The sequence below is a fragment of the Sabethes cyaneus genome, chromosome 2, assembly GCF_943734655.1.
Source record: "Sabethes cyaneus chromosome 2, idSabCyanKW18_F2, whole genome shotgun sequence".
Taxonomy (NCBI): Eukaryota; Metazoa; Arthropoda; class Insecta; order Diptera; family Culicidae; genus Sabethes; species Sabethes cyaneus.
Genome location: NC_071354.1, coordinates 239945597 through 239959771, shown reverse-complemented (window position 1 = coordinate 239959771; position 14175 = coordinate 239945597). Strand labels below are relative to the sequence as shown.

General features: G+C 41.0%; 1 protein-coding gene across 1 annotated transcript in view; it reads right to left on the bottom strand.

Moving 5' to 3' along the window:
• LOC128738514 (uncharacterized peptidase C1-like protein F26E4.3) overlaps positions 1-13770 on the bottom strand; it is a 137831-nt gene extending 124061 nt beyond the window's left edge. Inside the window, exon 1 of the mRNA XM_053833717.1 lies at positions 13150-13770. The gene's annotated coding sequence lies outside the window, so the exon portion shown is untranslated. The remainder of the gene's footprint in view (positions 1-13149) is intronic.
• Positions 13771-14175: the final 405 nt, after the last annotated feature.

Sequence of the window (14175 nt, the reverse complement as noted above, 5' to 3'; positions counted from 1 at the left end):
ATTAGTTCTCGAGTTATGCAGAAATTTGTGTTTCATTTGTATGGGAGCCCCCCCTCTTAGTGGGGGGAGGGGTCTCTAACCATCACTAAAACCTTTCCTGGCCCCAAAAACCTCTACATGCAAATTTTCACGCCGATTGGTTCAGTAGTTTTTGATTCTATAAGGAACACAGGACAGACAGACAGACAGACAGACAGAAATCCTTCTTTATAGGTATAGATTGTTTTTTTCGTTTATTGTTTTCGGGTTTCGGTTAGTTTTTGTTTGCTATTTGATTTCAACGTTTTGTTTTCTTTTTTGTTCTCAGTATTGCTTTCTATTTCTTGCTCTTTTGTTTTCTTTCTCTATTTTGTATTTTAAGTTTCGATTTCTAATGTGTTTTTTATTTATTGTCTCCGTTCTGTTTCTATTTCTATTTGCTGTTTTCTGATTCCATTTTTATTTTATTGGTTTATTTTTGGTTTCTATCTTGTAGATTCTGTTTCCGTCTTCATAATTTTAATTCTGTATTTTAATTCTATGTTGGTTTTTTAATGTATATACAGTAATATTCCGATTTTGTCAACTTCCCAGATTTTAACAGCTTTTTATCCCATTTTGTTTACCTTTTGTGCTTATAAACATGATTTATGAAACTTTTCAGCCTGCTTGAAACTATTCTGATTCTCTGGGAAGTGTTTTTGAATAAAATGATGCCTTTTTGCGAGTTATTCGGGGTCAAAATTAGGGTATTTTTATAGTAAAAGTTCTATAGCTCCTAAACAAGCAAAGATAGAGGTAGACGAAATTCAGTAATGTGAATTTTACCTATTTGTACAACTTTGTAAAACAGGAGCAAGTCGTATAACAACTACAAAAACAGCTAAAATAGAAAAACTGATTTTAACGATTTTTAGTAGGATTTTCCTACCTTCGCTGAAGAGATAGAAGGTTACAGTCTTCAGCAAAATTTTTTGTAATAATATGCTGTAAAACTTTTCAGAATACATCAATGTGTTATATTGAAACTGAAGAAAAATATTTTTTTATTGCACTTTTAGGGGGATTAATCAAAATTTGAATTCTGTTGGACGATAGAACTTTTAATTTTAAGAAACTTTTCCATAAACCTAAAACCAAGTTTTCCCACTCAAAACTAATGCGCACCAAAACAGGCTCTGCATCAGTGTGCTGTGCCCGGTTCATTAAGCTTTCGGTTGACCAATTAAGGGTTAAAATTAAATTTTTAGTAGAAGTCTTCGATATTGCAAGGTCTTAAGTCTGGAGTTTTGAAAAAAATTTCGGAAAAAAAATTTCCCCATTTTGTTAGCGCAAAATTCAACATGGAGCTGACAAAATCGGAACATTACTGTATTAGATTTTCTATTTTCATTTTTACTTTTTTCTGTGTTGTAATTTTTGTTTCGTTTTTCGCATTCTCTTTTATTTTTTCTGTTTTCTTATTCAGTTGTTGGTTTTCATTTTTTGTTTTCTATCTTATCTTATGTTTTCCAATTTATTTTATCCTTTTTTAGTTTATGTTCTTCCTGTTATCTGTTCCTGCTTTTTACTTGCTTTCTTTTTCTCTTTATGTTTTCTGTTTTCGTTTTGTTTCAAATGTTTCTTAAAAAATCGGCACTTCATTCTGTGGGTAAATTTTAAATTTGCAATAACTTGAGAGCGGGTGGGTTCAAGAAAAAAGTTTATTTGTGTAAATGTGTTCAAAACTATGCTCAGAATTTGATTTTGTTTGAGTTTTACAAAAAAAAATAAAATTTGGATATTTTTTAGAAATTTGTCTAACTTCAAAATTTAAATAAAAATCGGAAAGAGCGTCCATCGACAGCTCTTCGCCAGATTTTAGGGCATAATTTAAGCTATCTTTAAAAAAAATTAGGCAAATCGGAGAGGAAGGTTTTGAGATAATTAACATGATTATTACATGATTCAACATTATGATTTTTATCATTGTTCTAATTTTTTTTTTCTTTCAGTATAAATTTTTTATAAAAATACACTGAATTTCCTACAACTTTTTCTGTGCCGCCATTTTGATCAAATAAGTAGTTTTCAAGATGTGATGTTTTGAAAAAAATAATCTCATTTCTAAATACACCTTTTATGGGGTCAGTCCCGGCGCACAGTAGTCCAAAAGGGCGAAAAGTGAAACTTTTTTCCTAGTATCTTTTGTTTTCAGTTTATCATTCATGGTCTCCAGCACTTTTGGTCGTATAAATATCCCCCCCCCTTAATCTAAAACTGTCAAAAGTTAGTCATCGTTTACTATAATGAAAATAAAAAATTTACTTTTTTGTGTTAGGAAATATAGACATAGTTTCTTCGGCAAAGTTGTAAATATTGTAAAAAGAAGCAACTTTGCTGAAGAAATAAAATTTCTATTTTTATCCAGTGCATATTCTTTAAAATTTATTTAAAAATTGGTTTTTCATGCTTAGCTTTTCTCAGTCGCATTTCACAAGAATACAATGTTCTAGGCCAGCGGTTCCCAAATGGGGGTTCGCGAACCCCCAGGGGTACGCCAAAACTTTAGTTCGCTTCAGAATAGTATAGGGAAATCCGACAGGGGGTACGCGAACCGAAAAAAGGTTGGGAACCGCTGTTCTAGGCAATTATCAAAGCTCTCAAAATACACGTTTAAGCAGAATCCCGCAAATCTTTGAGACTTTTACTTTCCAAGTTATCATATATTCAAGCTTTAAATTTCTGCAGCTTCACGAGCCTATGGGGTAAAATGGGGTAAATGGATTTATGAAATCAGTACTTCATCTTAAAGCTTAAGTAGAGTACTATAGACTTGTATGGATTCCGCTTGTCCCCATACACCCAAATGAGAGTACGGAAAGCATACGTTTTATGTGTTTCGCATTCGCTAAAGGCTCGATACACGTCCATTTTTTTATGTGTTAGTAGATAGACACATGGTTTCTTCGGCAACGTTATGGAAAATATAAAGGCAAAAAACTTTGCTAAAGAAATTACATTTCTATCTCTATCGAGTGCAAAGCTATAGAGCATTTTCTTTTGAAATTCTTTAAAAATTAGTTTTTCATGCTTAGCTTATGTTGGTTGCATTTTACAGGAATATATGGTTCTAGGTGATTATCGAAGGACTCAAAATACACGTTTTTGTAGAAGATTGCAAATCTCTAGGACCTTTCCTTACAAAGTTATCGCTCTTGGCTCGTGATGTTAGAGAAAAATGAAACTTAAATAAGCGATAACTCAGTTCAGTTTTGTTGTCGGTTCTCTTGGAGAGGTTTTTATTTTCAAATTTATCGTTTACCCGCAGTTTTTTTTTTGTTCGCCATCGTAAATTTCCGTCCCGTGGGTGAACCAATTTTAAATGACTGACAGCTTCGATGCCTGTTCGCGATAGGTGACGGAAGATTGAATCGCACTTCAGTTCTTGCAACAATAGAATGATGGATTAGGTAGCAACCATTCAGAGAGGAGGCTCAAAATCGTGCTCGAATCTGGCGATTGACATTCCAGACTGTTGCTTCTATATCATTAACGATTTGTTACTATTTCAGCATGTCGTATAATTTATCGGTTAGTACATATCATTCATGGTTGCAACAAGTTCAACACATTAATCACACCAGCATTTTGATAGGTCTGTGGATTGATTGTGCAAATTGGATATCAAACTGTTGAATTACCTGCTCTGCCTGAGCAAATTTGCTTGCGTCGTGCCATAAACGATTATCAACAGCCGTCAGCCATTCGTCTGTAGCTTCGCTGTTCCGCAATCACATGTTTTTTGCTACAGACTCACGTGCCGGAGCAGATTATTTTTATTGCAAGCGAAAATTTATTGCACCCATAAATGCATACCTTTTGGACTAGAAAAGAAATTATTATCTCGCACCTACCGGTGCGGTGCTTCCGTGAGATTTATTTTTAAATCGTAAAATTATCATGTAATTAGAAAGCTTTGATGTCCGCCCGAGCGCGACCGACGGGTGTCGGGATGTGCCATAATCGTAAAATGCTATCTGAGATAGGCTTCAAGCCCATTCATACAATTATTTTACTCCTTCCGGGGGCGTTCAGGTTATCAGGTTCCGTTCTCCTTTCGGCAGTCAGTGGAACGTCTGCTGCAGCACAATCAATCACAATTAGTCCGGCGTGCGTTTCGTATTGTTATCGGTTATTTGCACTGATTTTTTACGAAAAACCGTTTCACGACGCGACAGTCGACTTCTTTTGCCACATGATTGTGATTCCACCGCGGATTGTGTACACAAGGTGTAAACATTGTGCGTTCTGTTGCGTAATTCCCGATAAATTTACGTAGTGCTTTTGTTTTTTTTCTTCCTGCAATTGTTTTCACTGTAACCAACAACAAATCAGAACGATAAGTCGTCTCCTTGAAGTGTGACACGCACATCGGCGAGCAAGCGAGCGGCGCCGTCCACCGGCCGATAAGATAATGAAGGGTAAAAATAAAAGGAGGTGAGTTCTCGCGTGGCGCATTTATCTTTGCCCGAATGGTGATGATGATGTTTTGGTGTACGTCGTCGTTGATTTAATTTGGAATGCAAAGTGCAAATAACAGCTAATTGTTTAGCAAACTGTGCACAACACAACAAATGGATCGGTCGGTAAAATGGACCAGAACATATGACGGTAATAATGAGGAAGATTTATCAGCTGACCGAAAGGTAACCACTTGAGACTGAAGCTCGCACTGACGACCAGGAAGTTTTACCGTAGGTCTTGGACAATAGACCGCATCAAGGGTGACGTAATTTAACTTGTTATCTAATAATTTCTCAAATCAAGCGTCATCGGAAATCACACTATCAAAATGACACAATAGCTGCTATGATTTTGATTCTACCTCACCTCATCTTGGCATTCGGATCGATTGATGATCCTAACCGAATAACAATAAAATTCACACAGAAGAGAATCTAAAACATTGATTTTGCAAATGACTCCGTCCACCGTCGGTCGTCCGATCAGCGTGGGATGCTTCACCTTGCCCTCGACTACGAACTACGACTGTCTGTCTGTGCCTGTGGTGTGGCACAACGAACGCAGCAGCAGCAGCTCACTTCAACCACTTGCAAATCACAGACGAAACAGAATTTGTGCATTGCAAAAAGCAAAAACACAAAAATTCTTAATCCACTACCGGAGGCCAAAAAGGGGACATAAAAAAACAAGCTGGGGCGGCTTTCTGTAGGTTATTGTGCGGTCCCCGGACGGACCATGTTCGATTAAGCTGCTACCAACAAGCTTGTTTACCGGACGGTGTGGTCGTCGTCATTCCAAATGAAATGTGCGACATGAATGACGATCATCTGCGTGACGATGGAAAACGGAATTTATAGAAATTTAGGTCGAAACCGGATAGACTAGAGGTCGAAATTGTCTAGAAAGATTCCAAATCCAAACGGAAAGATATGGAAAACAAAAACAGTTGCGGGGGGGGGGGGGGGAGGGGGGGAGATACATTGTACTACATATTCTTTTCCAATACACCCAATTATTTTTTGCACGGATTTTTTTTTGCACGACATTTTTTGCACGGTTTCTCGAAATAACATGGTTTTTCGAAAATTTCGCCAACAACAGTTGTACACCCAATTCTTTTTACCTTTGTTATAGTATAACAAAGGTAAATCACCCTCTGTGGGGTTTAGAAAATCATGAAATTGATCTTAGGCCCGGAGGGCCGACTGTCATATACCAATCGATGGGGTTCGCCGAACTGTGCAATGTCTGTGTGTGTGTGTGTGTGTGTGTGTGTGTGTGTGTGTGTGTGTGTGTGTGTGTGTGTGTGTGTGTGTGTGTGTGTGTGTGTGTGTGTGTGTGTGTGTGTGTGTGTGTGTGTGTGTGTGTGTGTGTGTGTGTTTACCTGAGGAAACGTTCTATGCCAGGCACACTAATGATGTATGTGGCACAGAGTGGGACTTTAACCCACTAAAAACCTCACGGGCGTCTGACCTTAACCCCCCCGGAACTACCGTTAAGTATTGCTTTGGGGGGAGACTTTGTTTGTTCACTGCTCCGTACACCTCCCAAGCAACCAAAAGTTCCGATAAAAGTGGATTTTTTAGCTTAATCAGCTACCCAAATTATCATGAATAGAATTCTATTCAACTTAATTTTGAGCAACTAACCGTACTTTCAAGTTTCAAGTAGGAATGCTAAGCAACTTTCAAACAGAACTAGAAAGTTCGCAGAAATTCTGCTTAGGTCGCTGTATAGAACGCTGTTCAGCTCGAAAAAAAACCTCGATCTCAAAATTAAAAAGTAATTTTCCACTTTTCCCTGTTTTTTCTTTAAATAAACCATTTGGTTTAGATCGAAAACCTAGATCAGAAGAATAATGATTGTATATTAATATTAATTTATTTTCATAACTTGCCTCGAGTTTCGAACTCGAGTACTCCTCTTGGTAACCTAGATACATACCACTGCTCAATTGCTGAAATATGAGATCTGCATAAATTTCACTCGATGTACTGATTTCTCATTTAGTGTAACGTCAAGGACAGCCCCTGGTTTCTTTTTGAACTTAACAGTCATGATCTCAACTTGAAGTTCAGAAATAGTACGCGCGAAACTTCATCCGAACGTGACAGTTCAGAAAAAGTACGCGCGAATCATTTTTCGTTCACCAGTTTGTTTTGAATGTTTCAGCAGGAGCAAGCGGTAATTTTCTCTGCAGCAACATTTTTCGCAAAATCCAGGTTAGTAATGATATATAATGCAAACAATATTGACTGACGCAAAATTAATTACAGCTTCATTGATTACAGATATGTCATTTGCCGTAGTCGTGACTATGAACGCAAGGGACCACAATGAGCTTTCGGCAGTGCCAGAAAAATGGATCCGAAGCTCCAAATCCGGAAACATTACGCTGTGGCCCAATTCACAGTGAGTTCAAGATGTAAAAAAAAATGCTTCGGGAAGCGGAATGGCATCCGGTCTTACGATGAGATGATGGGCTTATGAGAGGAACTCTCCGGGGAGTCCTCATCAGATACGCGGCCAGCCAACAGCCAACGCAAGAAACAGGTTAACCAGAATCTTGTGAGCTTTCAAAACATGCTGGTTCTGGATAGTGCAGGTCTGCCTCTACCTCCCCAGTAATTGCCAAGCTGGAACCACCAGTCGCTCCACTACGACCAATCGCCGCATCGTTGCAGCCACAACCCATACCAATGCAACCACCACTCGCTTTACCGCAAGCATAGAACAAACCATTTCTTTTTATTGTTTTTGAAAAATCCATTTTTTGCTTTAATATCGGAGTATAAATTTCACTATTCAATCAAAACGCCGTTGCAGTCTCTGCGTCGAAGTTTCGCTTCAATTTCAATCTTTCAAATCGCATGTTAAACTTTCAAGTCGCATATTGAACTTTCAAGTCGCGTGTTGAACTTTTAAGTTGCGCGTTGAGCTTTTAAGTCGCGTGATGAACTTTCAAGTTGCTACAAATATTAACGGTACTTTATTAGGAATCAAGTTCGGTTTGGAAATGTAGTATCATGTTGTTCAGCAAGAAAGTCCTGCGGAACTAAATTTTAACCAAATATGAACTTCCGAGTTCGTTGCTTAAGTGAAATCCGAACTTTTGGTTGCTTGGGCTGTCGAGACGTGAACCGATCCGGAGATGGCGACTGTCATAACGTCCACTCCTTCACAGCCACTCTCTCAGGGTTCTGCCATTCTTGATGCTACTCCTGCTCCTTCACCGTCCACTTTGCTTGCACCTGTCGAGACGCAACAACATCCGATAAAGTCTACGTTCGTCCAAAAACTGACTTTTTGTTTAGAGTATATAATAAAATACCTCAGTATGCGTAAGTCTCATATTGATCGATTTCTTGATTTCTCTCATTGTTCGTACGACGAATTCTCGCAACACATGCAAGAGACTTTCAATTACACTGAAGGAAATAATTCAGTTTCATCAGATTTATTTTTACATTGATTCATCTAACTCGAGCCGTTCCCTACAATTATCTGGGCTGGAGTCCTCACCGCTGGTGGTAAACATTACACTTCGCATTGCCCCGAATCGAGGGCAGTCAAACACTACATGCTCCGGCACGGTGTTCAAAATACCTTTATTAAAAAATAAAATAGGCCATTTAAACGGAAAATGCCAGTTGGTTTGTATTGCCATCCTACACCTCTGAGTCATTTTTGAAAAAAATTGATCGATTAATTTTTGAGTTACGCCCTTTTCAAGTTTTAAAGGGTAGATTGCTCATATAAAGTAAATAAAAATCTTCAATGACACTTCCAAAATGAACGCAAATCACAGCTGGTATTGATTTTTTATGCAACATATGTCTATTGCCGACCATTTTAGGAGTTTTACGCGGTACTGGAACTAGCCGGAAATGTTCCGGATTATGTTATTGCTATGGGAATAGCCAGTATCGAACATGAACAAATACTTATCATGCGACACCTCAAATTACGCCAGAATTTAAAAACTAGATCACTGACAGTCAGATCAACTACCTAGCGCCACGTTGGTTATATATGGACAAGTTCCGATGACTTCCGGGAACACCCAGACCATTGGTCAGTTTTGTCCATAAACAAAAACTTATCGTGCGGCACCTTAAATCACACTAGAATTCAATAACTAGATCAATGGAAGCCAAATCTAATATCTAGGGTTAGTTTTGCTCATATCTGGACATATTTGGGGGACCCCAGGAAACCCTAGGAAATGAGCAATTTCGAACATGAAAAAAAAACTTATCATACGACACCTTTTATCACACTAAAATATTTAAAATAGATCCAAGTAAGCCAAATTGAGTACCAAGAACCACAATGGCCAATACCGAACATGCGTGCCGAGATCCATGCAGGGCTGCCATACCTAAGTATTGACGTGGTTACACTATCCAGGAGCCTCCTCTTGCTGCTATTTATCGCCGAATTGTTCGGCAAGATTCTGGTTAGCGCTGTGATCGCTTGTGCTGCCTTCTGACAGGCAGAATCTACGTGACTTTTGAAATTTAGTCGGTCGTTGATGATCACGCCCAGCTGCTTCACGTCAAGCTTAGAGTCGATGATGCATTTCCCTACTAAGATCTTTGCCAGCTGCACTGCCTTTCGGTTGCTAATCACTATCACATCTGTTTTATGATGAACTATTGCCAGCCTATTCTCTTTCATCCAATCTTCCACCATATGTATGTATTCCATGGCGAGTACCTCCATCTCTTCTCTTGATTCGCTAGTTACTATCAGCGCCACATCATCACCGAAGACGACAATCTGCACACCCCTGGGAAGGTTCAGCTTCAATACTCCATCATACATCGCGTTCTATAGTGTCGGGCCAAGGATGGGGCCCTGAGGAACACCTGCCGTGATTGTAATCCTTTTCTCCCCTCTGTCTGTCTTGTATATCAGTGTACGTTTATGAAGGTAACTTTTCAAAATCCTGCAGAGATACAGAGGAACCCTCATGCTAACCAGCGAACGGGCGATTGCTTCCCAGCTGGCGCTATTGAAAGCATTCCTCATGTCTAAGGTGACCACCGCACAGTAGTGTTATTTTTGGGTCTTTTCCGCAGCACCCACTACTGTAGACCTGCCTTTCCGGAAGCCGAACTGCTTGTTTGACAGGCCGTTCTCATTCTCCGTGTATTTGGTGAGTCAATTCAGGATTACACCCAGCTAGCACCAACTCGTACATCAATGTAGGAAAACTATCGTAAATATCTCCTAACAAACACGAAATCGTAACTAAAGTTGGATAAAGTGGGATCAAGTTGATTTTTGGTCGTATGTAATAATAATCGGATATTATTAATCGGATATTATCGTATATAAATACTTATATAGTCGTAACGCTCAAAATTATTCGTAATCACGTATATCGCCTCCAAAATAGTACGGATATTCCAATTTTGCGCATGAAATACGATTTATTTAGCATGTATATCTGTACGTAATGCTGATTTTTACCTTTTTTATACATATGAAAATGATAGCTGGGCACTCTCTAACAGCTTGCCAATCGTATCCAACAGGCATATCCCAGCTAGCATTTTTATATGTGTATAAAACAGCTAAAAATCAGCATTACGTACATATATACATGCTAATAAATCGTATTTGATGCGGCAAAACTGACATATTCGTACTATTTTGGAGGCGATAGACGTGATGAGGAATAAATATACGCGTTTCAGCTATATAAGTAATTATATACGATAATATCCGATTAAGCCCGGCTCACTCCGTGCTGCTATACGATTCTGTGAACAGAACAGAAAATCAACTTGGGGGCAGTTTATTAAGCATTAGTTACGATTCCGCGTTTATTAAGAGATATATACGATAATTTTTGTACTTTGATATACGAGTTGGTGCTGGCTGGGATAGGCCTATACGCTGAGGGATCACCGGGGAGTTTTCCTGGCTTCGGCAGCAACACCAGCTTCTGACGCTTCCAGATATCGGGGAAGTTACCTTCGTCAACGCAGTTCTGCAGTGTGGTCCTAAACATATCTGGATTCTCCATGATTGTTACTTTCATAGCCAGGTTTGGAATTCCGTCTGGACCTGGGGCTTTCTTTCCCTTCATGGCCTTCGCCAGCTTGATTAGCTCCTCGTTGGTGATTCGAGCTCCGCCTCCTCGCCATACGGTGGGCTTGGCCAGGGTGTTATTTCATATTACGGCAACAACCCGTCGATAATGGCTTTCATCTTCTCCGGACATCTTTCGGGTGGTACGGAAGGACCTTTAATTTTTTACATGGCAACTCTGTAAGCATCTCCCCAAGGATTCGCGTTGGCGCTACCGCAAAGCTCCTCAAAGCATGTTTTCTTGCTGAGCTTAATTGCTTTGCTAAGGGCGGTTCTTGCTATCTTGTACGCTAGTATTGTTTCTTCTCTATCGGCATCATTGAGAGCCCGCTAACTTCTCATTCTGGCACGAAGGCATCTTGCCCGTAATTCAGCGATCGGCGTGTTCCACCAGTAGACTGGGCGGCGACCGTTCTTCGGTCTCTTTATCCTCGGCATAGTGGCATCGCACGCTCGTGTTAATATTGCTGTCAACCCTTCCGTACTTAGGTTCGAAGGAATGCTTGACACCGACAGCGAATGATGACAGCGATGATGGACTTCCGGTCTTCCCTACGGTATGTACTAGTAATGCCTTCGTTCGCTATAACTACATTTAGCTTTGCTAGGGCCTCTAGCAGACTTCGACACCTTGGATTGATGAGGCGGCTTCCCCACTCTACTGCCCAGGCGTTAAAGTAACCGGCGATAACAACTGGTCTCCGATCGACCAGCTCGTCCGTCAGCTGATCCAGCATCTGGTTAAACCGCTCTATTGTCCATCGTGGAGGCGCGTAGCAACTGCAGATGAAAACACCGTTAAGTCTAGCGATCACGAAGCCTGCTGCTGCAGAAGAGACTACTTCTTGTAGAGGATAACTTCCCACCGTCCAAATTGCCGCCGTTTTCGCCTTGTCCGCTGCCCAATTCCAATCGTCGGATGGGATTCGATATGGCTCCGAGATAATAGGTATATCACTCAGTGCTTCCACCATGGAGGCATGGATTGCAAGAGCAGTTGTTGTGCTGTATCGCAGTGATTCAGCTTTATTTGCGTCACCTGTACTGTGATCTAGCAGCCGCCGCCTGTTTAGAGGCCGGTGGGTTTTCCCATCTTCATTTGGACAGATCAGGCATTTCGATGCCTTCCTACAGTCATGAGCTTTATGACCATCTTCACCACACCTTCTGCATAATTTGCTCCTATCAGGTCCTTTGCATTTTCTTGCAATTTGGCCGAACTCGTGGCACCTAAAGCATGCTTCCGGCTGCCGGCGGCTTCCGGTCGGACATACCGACCAGCCCACTTTGATTTTTCCAGTCTTCACTGCCTTGTTGGCTGCTTCAATAGGAAGTTTTATTGAAGCTACTTGAGTTCCATGAGGTCCCTTTCTCATGCGGATGGTCATTCGGACATCCCCGAACTCGCACTGCTCCTTCAAGGCTAGTCTGGTTTCTTCCTCCAAAGTAACCTCGTCCAAAGCCTTGCACTGGAGAGTCGCTTCCGGGCACAGAGCTCTCACTTTCACCGCGTCACCCATGGCTCTCTCAGTTAGCTCTTTGTAAGACATTTGCACCTAGCTCCTTGAGTTCCGGCTTTGTCCGCATGGCACGCAGAACCTCTTCGTACGAGGCACCGTTTGCTTGGACTATTAGCGCTTCGTCTGTATTCCTCCCTTTAATGAACTTACGTTTACCGGGTCTACTTCTGTTACTCTTTTCGTTTCCTTTGTTCCCGACGACTTGCCACGGAGCGTTCTTCTTCGGTGACCTCTTCAGTAGTCAGCTGTGTGCTAGTGCCTGGCGTATCCTTGGGTTTCTTGGAGCCTCCTGGTCTTGCGTCTCCTGGCGAAGGTCTTGGCCTCTTCGGCGTGGAGAGATACCCGGATGCTGATTTCCTTTCGCCTTGCGCGCGTGTGTGTGTGTGTGTGTGTGTGTGTGTTTGAGAGTTTTCAGTCGCCCCAAGGACCCTTCTTGGGGACCAGTGAATAGCACGCTACGGCCCTAATGGATGATAAAATCCAGCACATTTATAATTATTTTGCCAGATAACATAGCGGGAAGAAGCTTCAGTTTCAATTTTCATATAGAAATGATTATCTGGACAAAGGTCGGATGAGAAAAAGACTACTAATGTTTATTTTTGTATTTCATCTTCAACTTACATTTACTTAGATTTGTTTCCAAATTCAAGTTAAATGACAACACTCAAATAAAGCATTTAAAATTTAAACAGAAAACGTTCTAATCATTTTATTTTAAAAGAGGTATTTTGAATAGCTAACACAAATACACGGAATAATTTGGACGCAATTGTCTTGACTTCTTGGGTTTGAATGATGGGCACTCTTGAACGTCATGTTTTATTGTTACGGTGCCAAAATATTAAGCAAACTATTTTAAACATATTTCTCATATCATCAATTAAAAGGTATTTCATATGTGACGTTGATGCTTTGAATGCGAAGACCGACCTGAGACGGTATCAACAATTTAATGAATGAGAAAACTAAAAACACTCGTATTATAACTTTGCAAACGATAGCTTAAATATTCAAATAATAACATATAGTTTCCAGTTACCTTTTAAATTAATCACTCCTTGTCTACAAAATGTCTATAAAAAGTCGTAATAAACATACAGCGCATTCACTGCTGTCACTCACTTAGTCCCGCGCGCAACAAACTCACTACCATTGGATCCGTCACTAATTTGTGTCAACACAGCGAAAAACGAAAAACTTGCAGAAACCTCAGTTCCAATTTCCTTCTAAACGTCTGCCCAGAACGTCCCGAAACAAACAAACAAAACACAGGAAAAAAGCAACTCCAAGTGAACCACTTCTTCACTTCACAGTTTTCGTCGTCGTCGTCGCCGGTTTCGTCGGTTTACAAACAAATAACACCTCTTCAATCATGCCCACTCGGCGGAGTCCAGCAGCGTTCGTATGGCATGGATTCACCACCACCACCACTGACTGACTGATGCGGGCCAGGCGGGTCCACGCTCCTTTTGCACTGCTGCCACACTTTGCACCGGGGCACTGCCAAGACGGCCAGTTTTTTTTTGCGCCTTTTGCGTCAAGTGCACCAGCACTAACTGAACTAACTAACTAACTAACGAAAGGAAACAAATCTATTGCCGCACCGCGATGCTCAAAGTTCGGCGTTGTGGAAAGCACTAACCACGTTCGCGCTCTGCAAACTGTTGATATTTTATTATTCCGGCAGGCCAGCAGCAGGCAGACACAGGCAGGTCCTTCGTCTTCCGTGCCTTCCCCAACAGTGATTCTTGGTGCGATTGCGAATCGCCGTCGCTGGTATCTATTGCAGCAGCAGCAGCCACTCAAACGGGACAGCCCACCCGCCGCGCCTCGTCTGTCTGGGCTGGGTACCGTGCGTGTTCCCCTTCGAGTGTGGGTGGTTGGTGATTATCACGCTGTTTGTCGATGTGGGAGGAAAAACATCTTGGAGTTCCGTCGGCGGTGGTCGGCACTCATTCTCTGTTGGGGATTTGACAAAGTGAGTTACTTCGACGTTACCGATGGTTGCCTGCTGGCAGGCGATTAACCATCTCAAGCTAGTTGAAATGCTCGAACGTAAACAACG